Source organism: Chiloscyllium plagiosum, unplaced genomic scaffold (assembly GCF_037043375.1).
Source record: "Chiloscyllium plagiosum isolate Xiang-an unplaced genomic scaffold, Cpla_swu_hap1 HiC_scaffold_8, whole genome shotgun sequence".
Classification (NCBI taxonomy): domain Eukaryota; kingdom Metazoa; phylum Chordata; class Chondrichthyes; order Orectolobiformes; family Hemiscylliidae; genus Chiloscyllium; species Chiloscyllium plagiosum.
The window spans coordinates 77,847,942-77,863,509 of record NW_028270146.1 but is presented as its reverse complement, the minus strand read 5'-3'; the positions used below and the strand labels follow the sequence as shown (position 1 = coordinate 77,863,509).

General features: G+C 39.4%; 1 long non-coding RNA gene across 4 annotated transcripts in view; it reads left to right on the top strand.

Moving 5' to 3' along the window:
- Positions 1-15,568, top strand: part of LOC122553980 (uncharacterized) — an 80,018-nt gene that overhangs the window by 48,397 nt on the left and 16,053 nt on the right. For 3 of the 4 annotated variants that reach the window (XR_015757770.1, XR_015757769.1, XR_006312891.2), the window contains one exon: positions 6,841-6,967. This is a non-coding gene — a long non-coding RNA (uncharacterized LOC122553980). Of the gene's footprint in view, positions 1-6,840; positions 6,968-10,726; positions 10,848-15,568 lie in introns of those variants that run through there. The other variant, XR_015757771.1, reaches the window with a different exon arrangement.

The window sequence follows — 15,568 nt, the reverse complement described above, 5'->3', positions numbered from 1 at the left end:
AATCAACAACGGTTTCATGGTTATTAGAAGATGCTTAATTCCAGATATTTTTCATTAAATTCAAATTCCACCATTTGCCATGGTGTAATTGGAACTCGGGTCCCAGGACATTAGGTGGGTATCTGCATTAACAAGCAAGTGATAATACCACTAGGCCTAACCTTAACCCTAACCCTAACCCCAACCCTATCACCTTCCCACGAAGACAAAAGATGGGACCAAGATTGGAGAATTCTAGATGTCACGGTGTATATGGATTTACCAATAAGGAGAACTTTATGGTAGATGCTGAGGGTTAAATATGGCAGAGACATCAGGAGTGTAGAAAAGTATGCAGAGGAACTAAAAAAAATTAGGAAAACTAAGAAAATATGTGAGAAAGCATTGGCAGGTTGAATAAAGGAAAATTCAAAGGGGTGGGAGGATAATTAATTGTAGGGCCTATTATGGACCATTGAGGTAACCTGTGTGTCGACCAGGAAGACAATGGCACAGATCTTGATTAAAACTTTGTGTTGGTCTTCAAAATGGAAAAGGATGTAACCAGAACAGAAATTTCTGGAAAAGCTCAGCGGGTCTGGCAGCATCTGTGGAGAGAAATCAGAGCTAACATGTTGGGTTCAGTGACCCTTCCTCAGAACTGATGGTAGCTCAGAAAAAGTTGTTTTTTATGCTGAATATAGGTTCGGGAGAAGAAGGTAAGAAGGAAGTGATAGGTGGTGATAGAGCCCAAAGAGAGAGAAGGACAGTTGGACAGACAAAGAAGTGGATAACAATCAGCCTGGGAGAATGAGTGGCTGCTGATTGGGACTATAAGTGGCTAACAATGGGTTGTATATAATAGCAGGCCATGTGATAACAAGGCCTGGTGTGTGGGGTTAGGGTAAGGACATGGAAGATAGTGCCTCAAGCCCTAAAATTGTTGAACTCAATATTGAGTCCAGGAGGCTGTAGAGCTTCCAAGTAGAAAATGAGGCACAGTTCTACCAGTTTACACTGAGCTTCGCTGGAGCACTGCACCAAGCCTGAGACAGAGATGTTGGCCAGGGAACAGAGTGGTGTGTTGAATTGATAGGCAACTTGAAACTCAAGGTCTTTTTTGCAGACAGATCATGGATGTTCTGCGAAATGGTCACCCAGCCTACGCTTTGTAGAAGAGATCACACTGAGAGCTAGATTGAGTGAAATGCAGATAAAGCGCTGCTTCACCTAGAAGGTGTGTTTAGGCCCTTAGATATTGAGGAGGCATGAAGTAAATGGGCAGGTGTTACACCTTCTGCGATTATAGGGAAAGTTGCAGGAAAGGGATAATGCAGGTATAGACATCAGGGTGGAGGACTGTCAAATACTGGAATAAATTTGCATAGAGAGAGGAGGTACTAAAAAGTTTAACAGTTCACAGGTCCAGATGAGATGTACCCAGGCTGTTGAGGGAGGCAAGGAAGCAGATATCAGAGGATCTGGCAGCAGTTTTCAATGCTCTATGGCCATAGGCAGTGGCCAGGGGGCTGGCAGATGGCTAACTTTATCTTATTATTTAAAAAAATGGAAAGAAGGGATACAGCAAGATAAACAAGCCAAAAAGTCTAACTTCATTTATGGTTAAGTTGTTAGAAAGAATTCCAAAGGAGAGAACATATCAACACTTAGAGAAACATGGATCAATCAAGAATAGTCAGCTTGGATGTGATAAGGGAATGTCATGTTTTATGAAGTTGATCAAATTTTTTGAGAAGGTAACTTTTGAGGAGTATTGATGAAGTTAATTATGCATTTGATTTGGTCTACATGGACTTTAGCAAGGCTTCTGGTAATGTCCCATTTGACAGTTTGGATTGGAAAGCAAGAGTCCATGGGATCCAAGGCAAACTGGCACATAGGATCCAAATGGCAGAGGAATGTTTCTATGACTTGAAGTCTGTTTCCAGTGTGGTTCCAAAGGGTTTGGGTGCTGGAAAACTTGCTGTTTATGATGGACATTAAATATATGGATTTAATATAGGGGGAATGACCATGTTCATGGATGACCTAAAAATTGGTAAACTGCAGAATCATGTTGATAGACTGTTCCACTGGGTAGAGCAGTGGCAAATGGAATTCAATGTGAAAATTGTAAGGTATTGCTGTTGGGGAGGGATAAGAAATGTTCTCTGAATGGTAGGACACTGGAGAGTACTGAAGATCAGAGTGATCTTGGTGTGCATATCCATAGATCACTGAAAATAGTTGGGGAAGGTAGATAAGATGGTTAAGAAGGCATATAGATATTTGTCTTTCTTAGACAAGCATAGAATACAAGAACCAGGAAGTTATGGTGGAAATGTATAAAACACTGGTTAGGCCACAAGTGGAATACTGAGTCCACATCTGCTCATCATATTATGGAAAGGATGTGATTGCAATGGAGTTTTACCAGGACATTGTCTGGTCTGGAGAATCTGAGGTTTGAAGAAAGATTGGAAGGTTGGTGTTATTTTCCTTGGAGCAGTGAAGGCTGAGAAGGGACCTGATAGGTTTATAAGATTATGAGGGACATGGGGTGGATGCAGAGCCATTTTTTCCACCAGTAGAGGAGTCTAAGGGGCATCTATTTAATGTAAGATGTAGAGGGCTAAGAGGAGAGGTGAGAATTTCTTTTTCATTCAAAGTCTAGTGGGAGTCTGGAACTCACAGTCTGAAAGGGTTAGAGTTAGAAACTCTGGTAACAATTAACTAATATTTAGACATTCATTTACATTGCCAAAGCCTCCACCACAATGGGACAAGTGCTGGAAAAAAGGATGAGTAGGATCAGATGTTTGTTGACTAGTGTTGACACATGGGGCCAATGACCTCATAGTGCATCATGAAATACTCTGAGAAATGAAAACCTTCTATTGGCATCCAGGGCCTCCTGAACTTCCTGGTGCATGAATGAACTGTAGAAGTGGCAATGTTATTGATACAAACCTGGAAAAATCAGATGGCAAAGAAATTGAGAGTGATAATGAATGATGGTCACTGGCAGTGTCATCTTTGCCTTGCTTAGCAGTTGCTGTTCCAGTTGGAAGAGGTGGAATAGATCAGAGAACATCCCTTTGGTTATTAGTAGATCCCAATTTTGTTTTGGGCTATGGTTGAGTGAGAAGAAATGTTTCCTATTTGTTCCACATGAGAATGCCCTTATAGTAGGAGTCCTCCACCTTCTTTCTCAGTACAATGCCTCCTGTCTCTGCTACCTCTGCTCTATCTCCAAGTTGCTCTGTTCCTCCACGTCAATGATAACTCCACGAGTGACAGTAAGCCGTCTCTCAACAGGATTTCAAGGTCCTTGGAAAAGTGTAGCAGCACTCCCCTTCTGACTCCAACTACTTTTCAGAATTCCTCCATCAGCACAGTATACTGCCTTCAAACTCTGCAGCAGCCAAAGTCAACAGTAATTATGTTAAGTAGTGTGATATCGTGGGTTTGGGTGTGGCGGGGAAGGGAGTGGTTCGCAAATAGTTAGGTTGAGGTTTCTCTTGTGGAACTGATTACATTCAAAATGGTAGGTGGGGCACCAAATCAAAGCGAGAGACTGGGTGACACTGTGCCTGTTCTACATTTTTCTGGTGCACACCCACCCCCCCCCCTCCCGAGAGGTCCCATGCATGCTGCACCATGTGGCTGGTGCTGTCAGTGAATCAGTCACTATTGTCAGGACTGTGGACTTCAGTAGCACTGTGGAACCAAACTTTGCAGCTCTCATTTCTAGAGCTACACTGTTGCTCAAACTGAAGTTCATCCATCATCAAGACCTGTTTTCAGCACCTAAACACAAACCACCTGCATTTTTATTTGTTTACAGAAAACTCCACTGTGCGAGCATCTAATCTTTGTTTGGCTACAAATTTTGTATTCATCCTGAAGCTTATCTGATGATTTGCAATCATCGTGCATTATCCCCCTCCTTGAACATTTCCACCAGCTGCATAATTGTTCCATCTATCTGCTTAGCATCCTTTCCTTAATTTTCATGACGTTCTCTTTATTTACTGTGAGTCTGTATAGAAGATGGAGGGAAAAACACAGGATATTGGCAAAACAAAACATTCTTCTTTTTGACACTTTGTAGTTGACTGCTTGGCCTTGAATTTTGCCTGATCCCAGTTATATTGCTATTTGTGTTTTCCAGCTGTTGTAGAGTTGTGTATCCTGCTGTCTACTAGGTGAGTGAATGTTAAATGGTAGACTAATGACAGACATACTCAATCTGCTGTTCTCTATCTCAGGGCTACATTCGCAAGATACAGGGAGCAAGCTTTGTTTTGAATTAGCTAAATGGGAATATGTGTCAACAGTTTTAAGTAACAATGAAATCACTTGTATTAAGCCTGTTTACAGAAAGATCTGCAATTATTATGATATTTCACTATATCCCAGTCATTGTATTCCATGTACAGTTCCCAACATCCATATTTGTTATGGGCAGCTGTCTAAGTTGGATAACAAGTATTAAACATTTAGCATTGCAATGGAATATATTGTGGAACCCTTCTATAATGAATCTCCCTGCTTCAAGGTTTCCATTAATTTCTCATCATTCAGGCATTTACTGAGAGTTTTTTTACGCTCTTCTCTCACTCCATTTCCTTGCTATGCCGCTTCAGTCATTTTCCTTCCCATCAGGCATGCAGGTCAATGCTGCAGGCCTCCAAGAAAATCATGTGTGAGGAGAGGACTGCTCATGAGCAATTTTTGAGAATAATCAAAAGGACACCAGTTGATTGACAAAATTGCTTGGATAAAACATGATTTGTTCAGTGTTAGTTTTCCTACTCCTTCCTCTTGTACTCACAGGGTCTCTGGGCGCCTCGTGTCAGAAATTTACACGAACACTACGGATGTCACTTTGCAAGCCTCAGGGCAGTCACAGTACCCAAAAATTCCACATTTATCTCAATAGTATAACTACTCAGGAGTTTACCAAGGTACCCATGGTGGCAGAAGAGACCAAGGATACTCACATGGAGTCAATCCAGAATGTACACCAATTGTACCTGAATAGGTTCAGCACCGTACTGTGTTTCAAGAGTAATGCTGTATTGCATCACAGGGATGATGCAATTGCACCAATTGATGCTCCCAGAAGGTGCAGCTTACACGTCCAACAAAAAGCTTAAGTGTGAGTAGGATGGCATGGAATGCAATGGTTCTATTTGTCATGCGCATCACCACAGATTGGTGTTGTTCTATTACATACATACTGAAGAGGGATGGCATAATGACAATACATCTTGATCTGAGATTTCTAAACCTCTCTAAGTAGATCCCCATTTAAGATTTCAATACTAATGAATTGAATTCCAAGTTTGCAGGAATAAATTTCTTATCCAATCTGGATGCCAAATACAATATTGCTAAAGAAGTAACTACACACCATTTGGAAGATACTGCTTCCAGATATTGCCATGCAAATTTTCTTTCAGTTTAGATTAGTCTTTTCAGTCCAGGAGCATATGGACAAAATTACAGAAAGTGTATCTGGAGGTACGTGCTCTGCTAATGATCATTACAATATTGGAGTAACTAAAGAAGAGCATAGTCAGAACTTTTACTCTGTAAGGGCAGTAGCTCACTACAAACACTAGGTGAGTGTATATCAGATCAGTGTGTTGGGCTCTCTATATTCCCAACCTAGACAAAATACAACGTCAACAAGACAAAGAAGATCTACAGAGATGCATTCCTTAACTTCTTGGCAGTATATTTTCTGATTTTCCATCTCTGAGAGAGCTCCTAAGGGAAGACACACCATAGGTATGTTTGAGTCTTTGAAATATGTGCTGTCAGCAGATAAATATATTACATTAATGCAGCCCAAGAAAGAAGAAAATCCTGGAAGTTGACTTTTCACAGAATGCATCTTATAGGTGGCACACTAATGGTTTTTGCATGCAAAACCTTATCTCAGTCCCAAACCAATTATTCCAAATTAGAGCATAAAACACTTACTTTGGTGTTCAGAACACAAGAAGGCATATCCAACACCCTGCTAAGCAGTTAACACCAGAAAAAAGAAGATGTCTTGGCACAAATGCAATGCCTACACTACAACAACACTTGGTTAAAAGTACAGGGGTACAGCTTTAATGCCCACTACAAGCCTGATGTCAAAATGGTCACTAAAGAAATTCTAAGCAGGTTGCTGAACCTGAACAAGGATGCCTATTTTTAACTGGATCTACACAAAGACAGCATGGATGTATGGTTGAAAACCATGCTCAAAATTGATCAATTATGTTTTGATCAATGTAAATTTGACCAAAGTAAGATCTTCACATGGGCAGCAGCAGTCTGGGCTATCTAGCTGGTAGCCCTCAGAATGGATAGCACTGAGAATATCAATACTATCAATAGGATAGCAAGCTGATACTCAATGGAAATGCTGTCAAGCCCCTGGGTAGCATTTTACCAATCATTGTAATCCATTTGAGGATAGGTTGCTTGATGGATCATTAAGGCTCCTTTGAACACTGATACTCACAGCCAAGATGGCAACAGTCGAAGCTCATGTGACTTCAACTTGAGCTTCCATTTCAGCACACAGCTTTTTTGTTTATTTGTTCCTCAGATATTTGAATGTTATTGGCAAGACAAGAATTTGTTGTCCATCCCTAATTACCCTCTTGACAGAAATTACTAGAGCCTACAATAGAAGCTGTGATAGATCCATGTGATATTATATCATGGTTGATTCTACAAATATGTGAGTGGAGTTAACCACCACTTCCAAGAAACCAAGGGTGACAACTATACATCAGTGACACCTACATTACAGTGACACTTCATTGGTGTAATGGATCTACTTTCTGTTTACAGGGAGCAACTATTCTACTTGACACATCTTTAGAAAGAAAAAAATGTTGTTCTTCTATGTCCTGGAATGATTGAGAAATGTAGCTAGCCTCTGGTGTACATACAGATGAAGAGAACAAAAGTAATGTTTGTGAGTACCTTCATAGCTATACTTTGTGTTCGTTTCAATAGAAAACAAAAGATGTAAACATAGAATCACTTTTCCATAATATTGAATCCAGTAATGTAATACTTGCTCCTAGACTTGGGGCTCTTCTGTAGTTCATGTGAAGCATTAATGACTCCTAGTAGCTGAAACCCCACACATATGAACTCCACTTTATTTTGTGGCTATAATATTGCAGTATTCATCCATTCAACTATAATTGAAACATAAGGGCAGCATGCTGGCTCAGTCGTTAGTACTGCTGCCTCACAGCACCAGGGACCTGGGTTCAATTCCAACATCAGCCAATTGTCTGTGTCAAGTTTACATATTCTCCCTGTGTCTACGTGGGTTTACCCTCACAGTCCAACGATGTGCAGGTTAGGTGACTTGGCCATGCTAAGTTGCCAATTGTGTTCAGTGATGTGCAGGTTAGGTGCATTAGTCAGGGGTAAATGTAGGGCAATGGGTCTTGGTGGGTTACTCTTTGGAGAGTCAGTGTGGACTTGTTGGGCTGAAGGATCTGTTTTCACACTGTAGGGATCCTATGATTCATAAACAATTTTGAAGTATGCTAATGAGTATTACTAAAACCAGCACTATTCAGGCCTTAAAGAGTGAACAAAGAATGATAGATAAAAATACCAATGAAAGATATTCAGGCTATAAAATTCTCCTGTTCAGTATTGCAGTTGCATTATCAATACATTCATATGAAATTTCTTTGTTCACTATTTTAACAAAACTAAGTAACAATTTAATTGAAACAGCAAACAGAGGAATTTCACACCAATTTATTCTATCTTTAATTGATAGAAGCAATGCAGGGTGGAATTTCACCCACTTCAGAGAGATGAAAGTATAACCTGAAGAGATAATCAGAAAGAAAATAATGCAAACAGTGGATACAGCAACCTAACAGTTTAGGTAACAAGACAAATTATTTGTTGAAGTTATAGGTTCATTTCTTAAGGAAGTGTGAACTTTACTACATTGTCCCAAGATAGCTAAGATCGTGTATTCTGACTGCTAATGTCTTAGGCTAACAACTTCTGCTTCTATTCCTGTCCTTCATAATTCAGCAAAATAATCTTGGCATTCAAAGAGTATTTTTAAATGTCTAAATTGCTTCCTCCATACTTCATGCCATCATCTGGAACTCCTATTTGGTCCCAGCTCTGTTATTCACTCCCAGATATTTATTATTCACTGTACAATTTGTGATTTGTGACCTATCACATGTTCTGCTCCAGCTATTAGAGGAGTGAGGTGGTCAAGTGATCAGATACTGTAGGGGCAATAAACAAGTTCAGATGGAATAAAATGAGCTCAGATATTTAAAAAATGATATTAATTTAAATGTAACTGTATTAAACCAGACCACAAGATGTGATGTGACACTCACCACTTACTTCTCAAACAAGCTCACATTGCAAGTGAACAGAACAAATAATCTATACCAACATAATAGATTATTTTATTACTTACATCAACTAAGTTATTTTTCTTTTTAAAAAAGTTTTCCATAGCTGAGTCCCAAAAGACCATTTGGGTGTTGAATTTTGTGCTCACTTGTTTTTTTTCAGTTTGCGAATAACATATACTGATTAAATTTAATTCTTGTAAGTGGGCTATGTGCCTGGCAGGCATTTCCCTGGCTTAAAATTTTGACCTCTGGGTTCAATATTTTTGTCCACATTGAGTAATAAAACAACCTCTAGTCTTGCTTGACACAAGAACAAGTTTATTTGACTTTTCCCTCGGGGGTGGCCTGAGCACACCACATAAAACGAGAAAACACACAAATACTGTGAGTTTAAACCTTCTCTGAAGCCTTCTATCTCTGCCTACTTGGCAGTGGATATTGAACAAAACTAAATGCATGAAAGTCAAGATTATAACATGGACATTTATTGTATCCATTATAAGCTGTAAAATATGATTTTGTAAATATAAAAAAAAGACATGTTGAAAGTCAGCATTTTTCCTCTTTCATATGCAGTGGGAAAAAACACATCAGAGATACAATATTCAATAAATATAATAAACATCCCTATGAAACAAATTGTTCATAAACTACCTCTTTAATTTTTTAGAGTTTCTGAACCATATATTTTCTTATTAGTTCTGAGCCTGCTGGGTTTCTTGGATGGATGGGGAATGTCAGAGACGGAATATAATGTAGCAGCTTTATGAATTATTTCTGAGATGGGAAGCCTATTACAGCTGTCAGGAGGATGATGATATTAAACCATCACAGTTCAGCTGGTGCCACCCTCCCCCTACATCCATCATTTCCTCTCATAGCAGTTACAAGTCACACCATCTCCTGTTGAGAGATTTCTAGTACCAAGACAAATACTGCCCTTTCTTGAGACCATGAAACATTTAGTGTTTCATTTTGGATCATGGCAGATGCCAGTAACAAATAGCCTAATGAATCTCACTTATTGTCTCTGTGAGTTTTAAGTAATCCAGTTGAAGAGCAAATCTTCTATTTAATTTCTCCACTTTCTTTCATGCGCTATCACTTTTATCCCCCACCCACCTCCATTTATTATTTTGTGAGAATGAGCAGAAAAATATTCAAGGCGTACCTTGAGGTAATAATAATGTTTTGTTGCAAGTCAGCAGCAAACCTTTGAGATTTGTTAAAGCGTAATGGAAAAACATGTTGATGTAAGGAAGCTTAAACTGTGTTGAAAGAGCACACCAAAAGTGACCCTGAACAGTTGGATCTGCACAGTTTTATTATTTGAAGCAAGCCTTGCCTGTCACCCACCCACCACTGGGGAGTTCTGCCACTCCTCATTTAGGCTTAGGGAGCTAACTATGAACAAGTAGTTCATCCAACACGATAGAGTAGCAGCATCAGCTTTGCACCACTGAAGCACATGCTCTGTCAGATCAATAACAAGCAACAATGAAGGTGCCTATGAAAATGCCACAGCTCAGCCTGGCTCATTACCCCTTTCCATTCTCTCTCAGAGATAAAGCTTGGGAGAAGACTGAGATTAGCGAAAAGGTGGCAGAAGAGAATTTAAATAAATGCAGCATACTGAGTATGTACTTATAAGATGTTTGATCCACAAATCAAAATTGTGATAAATATTGTCACTTTGTGCCTCAACTGATCAAAATCTACGCATCATGATATGATGTACTTTCAGTACACTCTATAGCAAAAGCCTCTTTAATTGGTTTATGGCAAATTGGTGTCACAGGCCTGAGAGGAATTCCCACACCCAAGTGAAGGACTTCACTAAGGTGAGAGATTTTGAGGGAGATGTGAGATGGGGGTGGGGGAAGGGCTGGGGACTGAAGGAAAAATGCAGGGAAGTGTGGCTGACAGTACAATTTACCATTCATGAGTGAGCAAGAGTGCATAACTAATAAGTGCTGTGAATTATCTGGCTCCTTCCCGTAAGTGAAATTCAAGGCAGATTATGTTGCCAATCCGGTATTGCTTTTTTCATTCCTTGGAAGTGATGAAGAAATTGGAAAATGTACAAATCCAAACCAATTTGCATCTAACACAATAATGACAATTTGGCTGTTATTTACTGCAAGAAAAACACTTTTAATTTTTGCAATGCAATTCACTAATTTCAAGTTCTATAGAATGTAATTTTAAAAATATATCACCCACTTATCCTTAATTAGAATTTCTACATTTATATTTAGCTGCTTCTATGACCTGTGACAGATCATGTTTTTATCATTTTTATCTAAATATGTTTGCAGTTTAGTTGGACTGAAGACAGTTCTTTCATGAACAGTAAACCTCCACTATTTTGATACACAATATGCAGTTGTTACATGGATACACAGAAGATTTCGCACCTTTGGCTGCCGCATATGAAGTCAATGCAATTAATTATATTTTTCTCTGCTTGGAATAACCAACGCTGCAGATCAGAAGTGTGGGTAATGAGTTAACTTTGGAGTTGCTGACATTAAAATCTACTGCAGCATTGAGCAGCCAGGATCTTTTTTTTGTGCCTAGTCCTTACCCTTTTGAAGGGTAAGGTAATTAAGGTAATAGGATTCCAGAATACTGAAAGTAGGCATTCAAGCTAATAGGCAGTTCCCACATACAAAAGAAAGTCATTGTTCATCACCTAGTGTGGATGTGTACATTAACTGATATGTACAATAAAATGAGCTTGGCTGTTATTGACCCATCGAAATACTCAGTACAGACATGTTTGTAGCTGTCTAGCCAATAAATTACATTTTGTCTCAGTGGCGTACATCAGTGAAATTGTACAAATATTATCTTAAACACTTTGCTGATGCCAAACAAATGTATCAATGGAAAAATCAATGTAAATCCATACTTTAAATACATTGATATGATTCATGTTCTTTGTTCTGTTTCTAATTCTTACATTCTTACTGAGGGATGTGATGAGAACGCTGGAAAGTGGAGTTGATAGCAATCGAAAAGAAATGCATTCGTTGTCCTAATGGGACGTTTGTGGTTCTATGATTTATAGTCTTGTATGCAAATATAATATCTGTAATTTATAACGATATAATAGTACTTACCCCACACAAACCTAAATGTTTCTCACAAAGAAGTTGTGAAGATAAGTACAGGTTTTTTCTTTACTACAATCTTCTGAGCAGTGAACAATTCTCACATATCCATCTCAGAATATAGTTAAGAAAATCTTCAAAAGCAAATGGGAGATAAAGGTTGTGAAGTTTAACATATGCTACTATGGACATCCATGTTCTTAACAATTGACTTGTAATTTTTAAATAGTCGAAGGATATGGATGTCACTGGCTAGGCCACCATTTATTGCCCAACCCTAATTGTCTTTGAGGAAGTGGTAATGAGTTGCTTCTTGAACTACTGCTGTCTGGTACAGGTACACTCACAATGCTGTTAGGGAGGAAGCTCCAGGATTCTGACCCAGTGGCAGTGAAAGCCAGAATCATGTGTGGCTTGAGGAAGAAATTGCATCCGTGATCTGCCTCTGTACCTGTTGCTGTTGTCCTTTAAGATGTAGAGTCTGCACATTTGGAAGGTGCAGTTGAAGGAGCCTTGTCAAGTTGTCACAGTGCATCTTGTAGGTGGTACACACTGCTGCCACTGTATCAGGTTTGAAAGGAGTGAATGTAGAAGGTGTTAGATGGGACACCAATCAAACAGATTACTTTGGCTGGATGGTGTTAAGCTTATTGAGTATTATTGGAGCTGTACTCGGCTAGACAAGTTGATTGTATCCCATTGCACACTTGACTCGTGCCTTGTAGATAGTTTGGACAGGCTTTAGATAGACTGGAACTGAGTTATTGACTACAGAATTCTCAGTCTCTGACTTGCTCCTTTAGCCACAGCATTTATATGGCTGGTCCAGTTCAATTTCTGGTTAATGGTATCTTCAGTATGTTGGTTGTGAAAGATACTGAGATGGTCATAGTACTGAATATCAAGTGGTGATAGCAGGATTCTCTTTTGTTGGAGATGCTCATTGCCTGGCACTTGCATGGTGTGAAGGTTACTTGTATGTGTCATAAACTAAAATAATAAGTACTCTTAATTCAGTGATTTCCCAGGAGTTGCTACTTTCAAAGACAACTCTGCCTAGATTTATCTGCTCCTTAGACTTTAAACTTCAATAGCCTTGAATTAACAAGTATCTGGAGCATAATGTTTCTGAATAATTTAGCCAACAGGTCAAATTAAACTGAATCAAAGCCTTTTTGACACATGACCATATTAACATCACATTTAAAATTGATATTATCCTTTAAAATCTTTAAAGACAATTTTAACCAAACTCACTATGTCAAAAAGCCAGAGCATTGGGTTTCAATGGACATTCAATGGACAAAACTGAACATTGTGTAAAATGCCATTGAGAGATGATGGCCTAATCGCATTATCATTGCACTATTAATCCCGATAATGCTCTGGGAAGCTGAGTTCAAATCCTGCCATGACAAATGATAGAATTTGGATTCAATTAAAAAAAACTGGAATTAAGAGTTTAATGATGCCTGTGAAGCCATTGCCAATTGTTGGAGGAAAAGAATATATAAGAAGCAAGAGGGTAACTAGAGAGAGGGTTGGTCCACTAAAAGATAAGGAAAGAAGGTTGTGTGTCGAACCTGAGAAAATGGATGAGCTTCTCAATGTTCACGGAGGAGAGGGACATGATGAATGTTGTGATTAGAGATAGAAGCTTGTTTACTCTGGATCGCATTGACATAAGGAGAGAAGATATGTTGGGTATGCTAAAGGATATTAAGGTGGACAAATGCCCAGGACCAGATGGGATCTATTCCAGGTTGCTGAGAGAGGCAAGAGAGGAAATAGCTGGGACCCTGACAGATATCTTTGTAACATCCTTAAATACAGGTGATGTGCCGGAGGACTGGAGGGTTGCTAATGTTGTCCCCCTGTACAGGAAGGATAGTAGGGATATTCCAGGTAACTACAGACCAGTGAGCCTGATGTCAGTAGTGGGAAAGTTGTTGGAGAGGTACTGAGGGATAAAATCTATTCATATTTGGAAAAGAATTGGCATATTAGTGATAGGCAACATGGATTTTTGCAGGAGGAGATCATGCCTTACCAATTTAATAGAGTTCTTTGAGGAAGTGACCAAGTTGATAGATGAAGGATGGGTGTTGATGTCATATACATGGACTTCAGTAAGGCATTTGATAAGGTTCCCCATGGTAAACTAATGGAGAAAGTGAAGTCACATGGTGTGCAGGGTGTTCTAGCTAGGTGGATAAAGAACTGGTTGAGCAACAGGAGACAGAGAGTAGTAGTTGAAGGGAGTTTCTTGAAATGGAGAAAGGTGACCAGTCGTGTTCCACAGGGGCCACTGTTGTTTTAGATATACATAAATGATCTGGAAGAGGGCATTGTTGGTCTGATCAGTAAGTTTCCAGATGACACGAACATTGGTGGAGTAGCAGAAAGCATATGGGACTGTCGAAGAATACAGGAGAATATAGATAGACTAGAGAGTTGGGTGGAGAAGTCGCAGATGGAGTTCAATTCAGGCAAATGTGTGGTGATGCATTTTGGGAAGTCTAATTCTGGAGCGATCTATACCATAAATGGAAGAGCCTTTGGAAAAGTTGATGAGGCAGAGAGATGTGGGAGTTCAGGTCTATTGTACCTTGAAGGTGGCTGCACAGGTGGATAGAGTGGTCAAGAAGGCATATGGTATGCTTGCCTTTATCGGACGGAGTATTGAGTATAAGAGCTGGCAGATCATGTTAAAACTGTACAAGACTTTGGTGTCCACATTTAGAATACTGTGTACAGTTCTAGTTGCAAAATTACCAAAAGGATGTGGATGCTTTGGAGAGGGTGCAGAGAAGGTTTACGAGGATGTTGCCTGGTATGGAAGGTGCTAGCTATGAAGAGAAGTTGAGTAGTTTAGAATTGTTTTCATTAAATTGAGGGGGGACCTGATTGAGGTCTACAACATCATGAAGGGTATAGACAGGGTGGATAGAGATCAGCTTTTTTCCCAGGGTGAGGGAATTCAATAACAAGAGCTCACACTTTCAAGGTGAGAGGTGACAAGTTTAAGGGAGATACACACAGAATGTACTTTACACTGAGGGTGGTAGATGCCTGGAGCGCGTTGCCGACAGAGATGGTAGAGGCATGCACGGTAGATTCATTTAAGGTGTGTCTGGACAGATGCATGAGTAGGTGGGGAGCAGAGGGATATAGAACCTTAGGAATTGGGCGATAGTTTAGACAATGGATTTGGAGCGGGTCAGGGTTGGAGGGCCGAAGAGCCTGTTCCTGGGCTGTAAATTTCTTTGTTCTTTATTGTTAGGAACCCATCTGGTTCACTAATGTCCTTTATGGAAGGAAATGGCTATCCTTACCTGGTCTGGCCTACATGTAACTTCAGAGCCACAACAATATGTTTGACTCTTAACTGCCCTTGTGCCAATTAAAGATTGGTAATAAATGCTAGCCTAGCCAGAGATGCCCTCATTCTGTGAATGGATTAAAAAAAACATGTTACTCAATTCAGTCTGTTTCCTTATAGATGGGTTAGCTTAATTTTGCCCCCTAATATCATTGATGGCTATTTTAAAAATTAAAGACTTGTGTCAGGCACTCATTATCTAGATTTTTTTTGTGCTTACATTATCCTTCTTTACGCGAGAAACTATGTTGAAACCTTTAACTGTTTTGTTATGAAGTGATATACTCCAAATATTATTGTTGATACATTATGTGGACCCATATTAAATATGTCTTGAACTTTTACACATAACTCACTTTATTAAGAAAAAGACATTGGGGACATTGTAACAACACTATACTTACAAGAAGTGGGATTTCCGAATGGAGTCATAGAATCTGGAGAACTTTCAGTAAGATATTACATGACCCAGTTGTGAGTAGAATAAGACTATGGTATTTTTGAACTCAATGTGAGAGAATGGGGATCTACCTGAAGATCAACAGCCTATTGCTCTCACCCACCCCTCTTTTATTAACTCCTCTAAGCAAATTGTGTGAACTGAAAACTGATCAGAAGCCATCTTTACTAAGTGGGCCGACCATTTAAACAGTTAAGACACC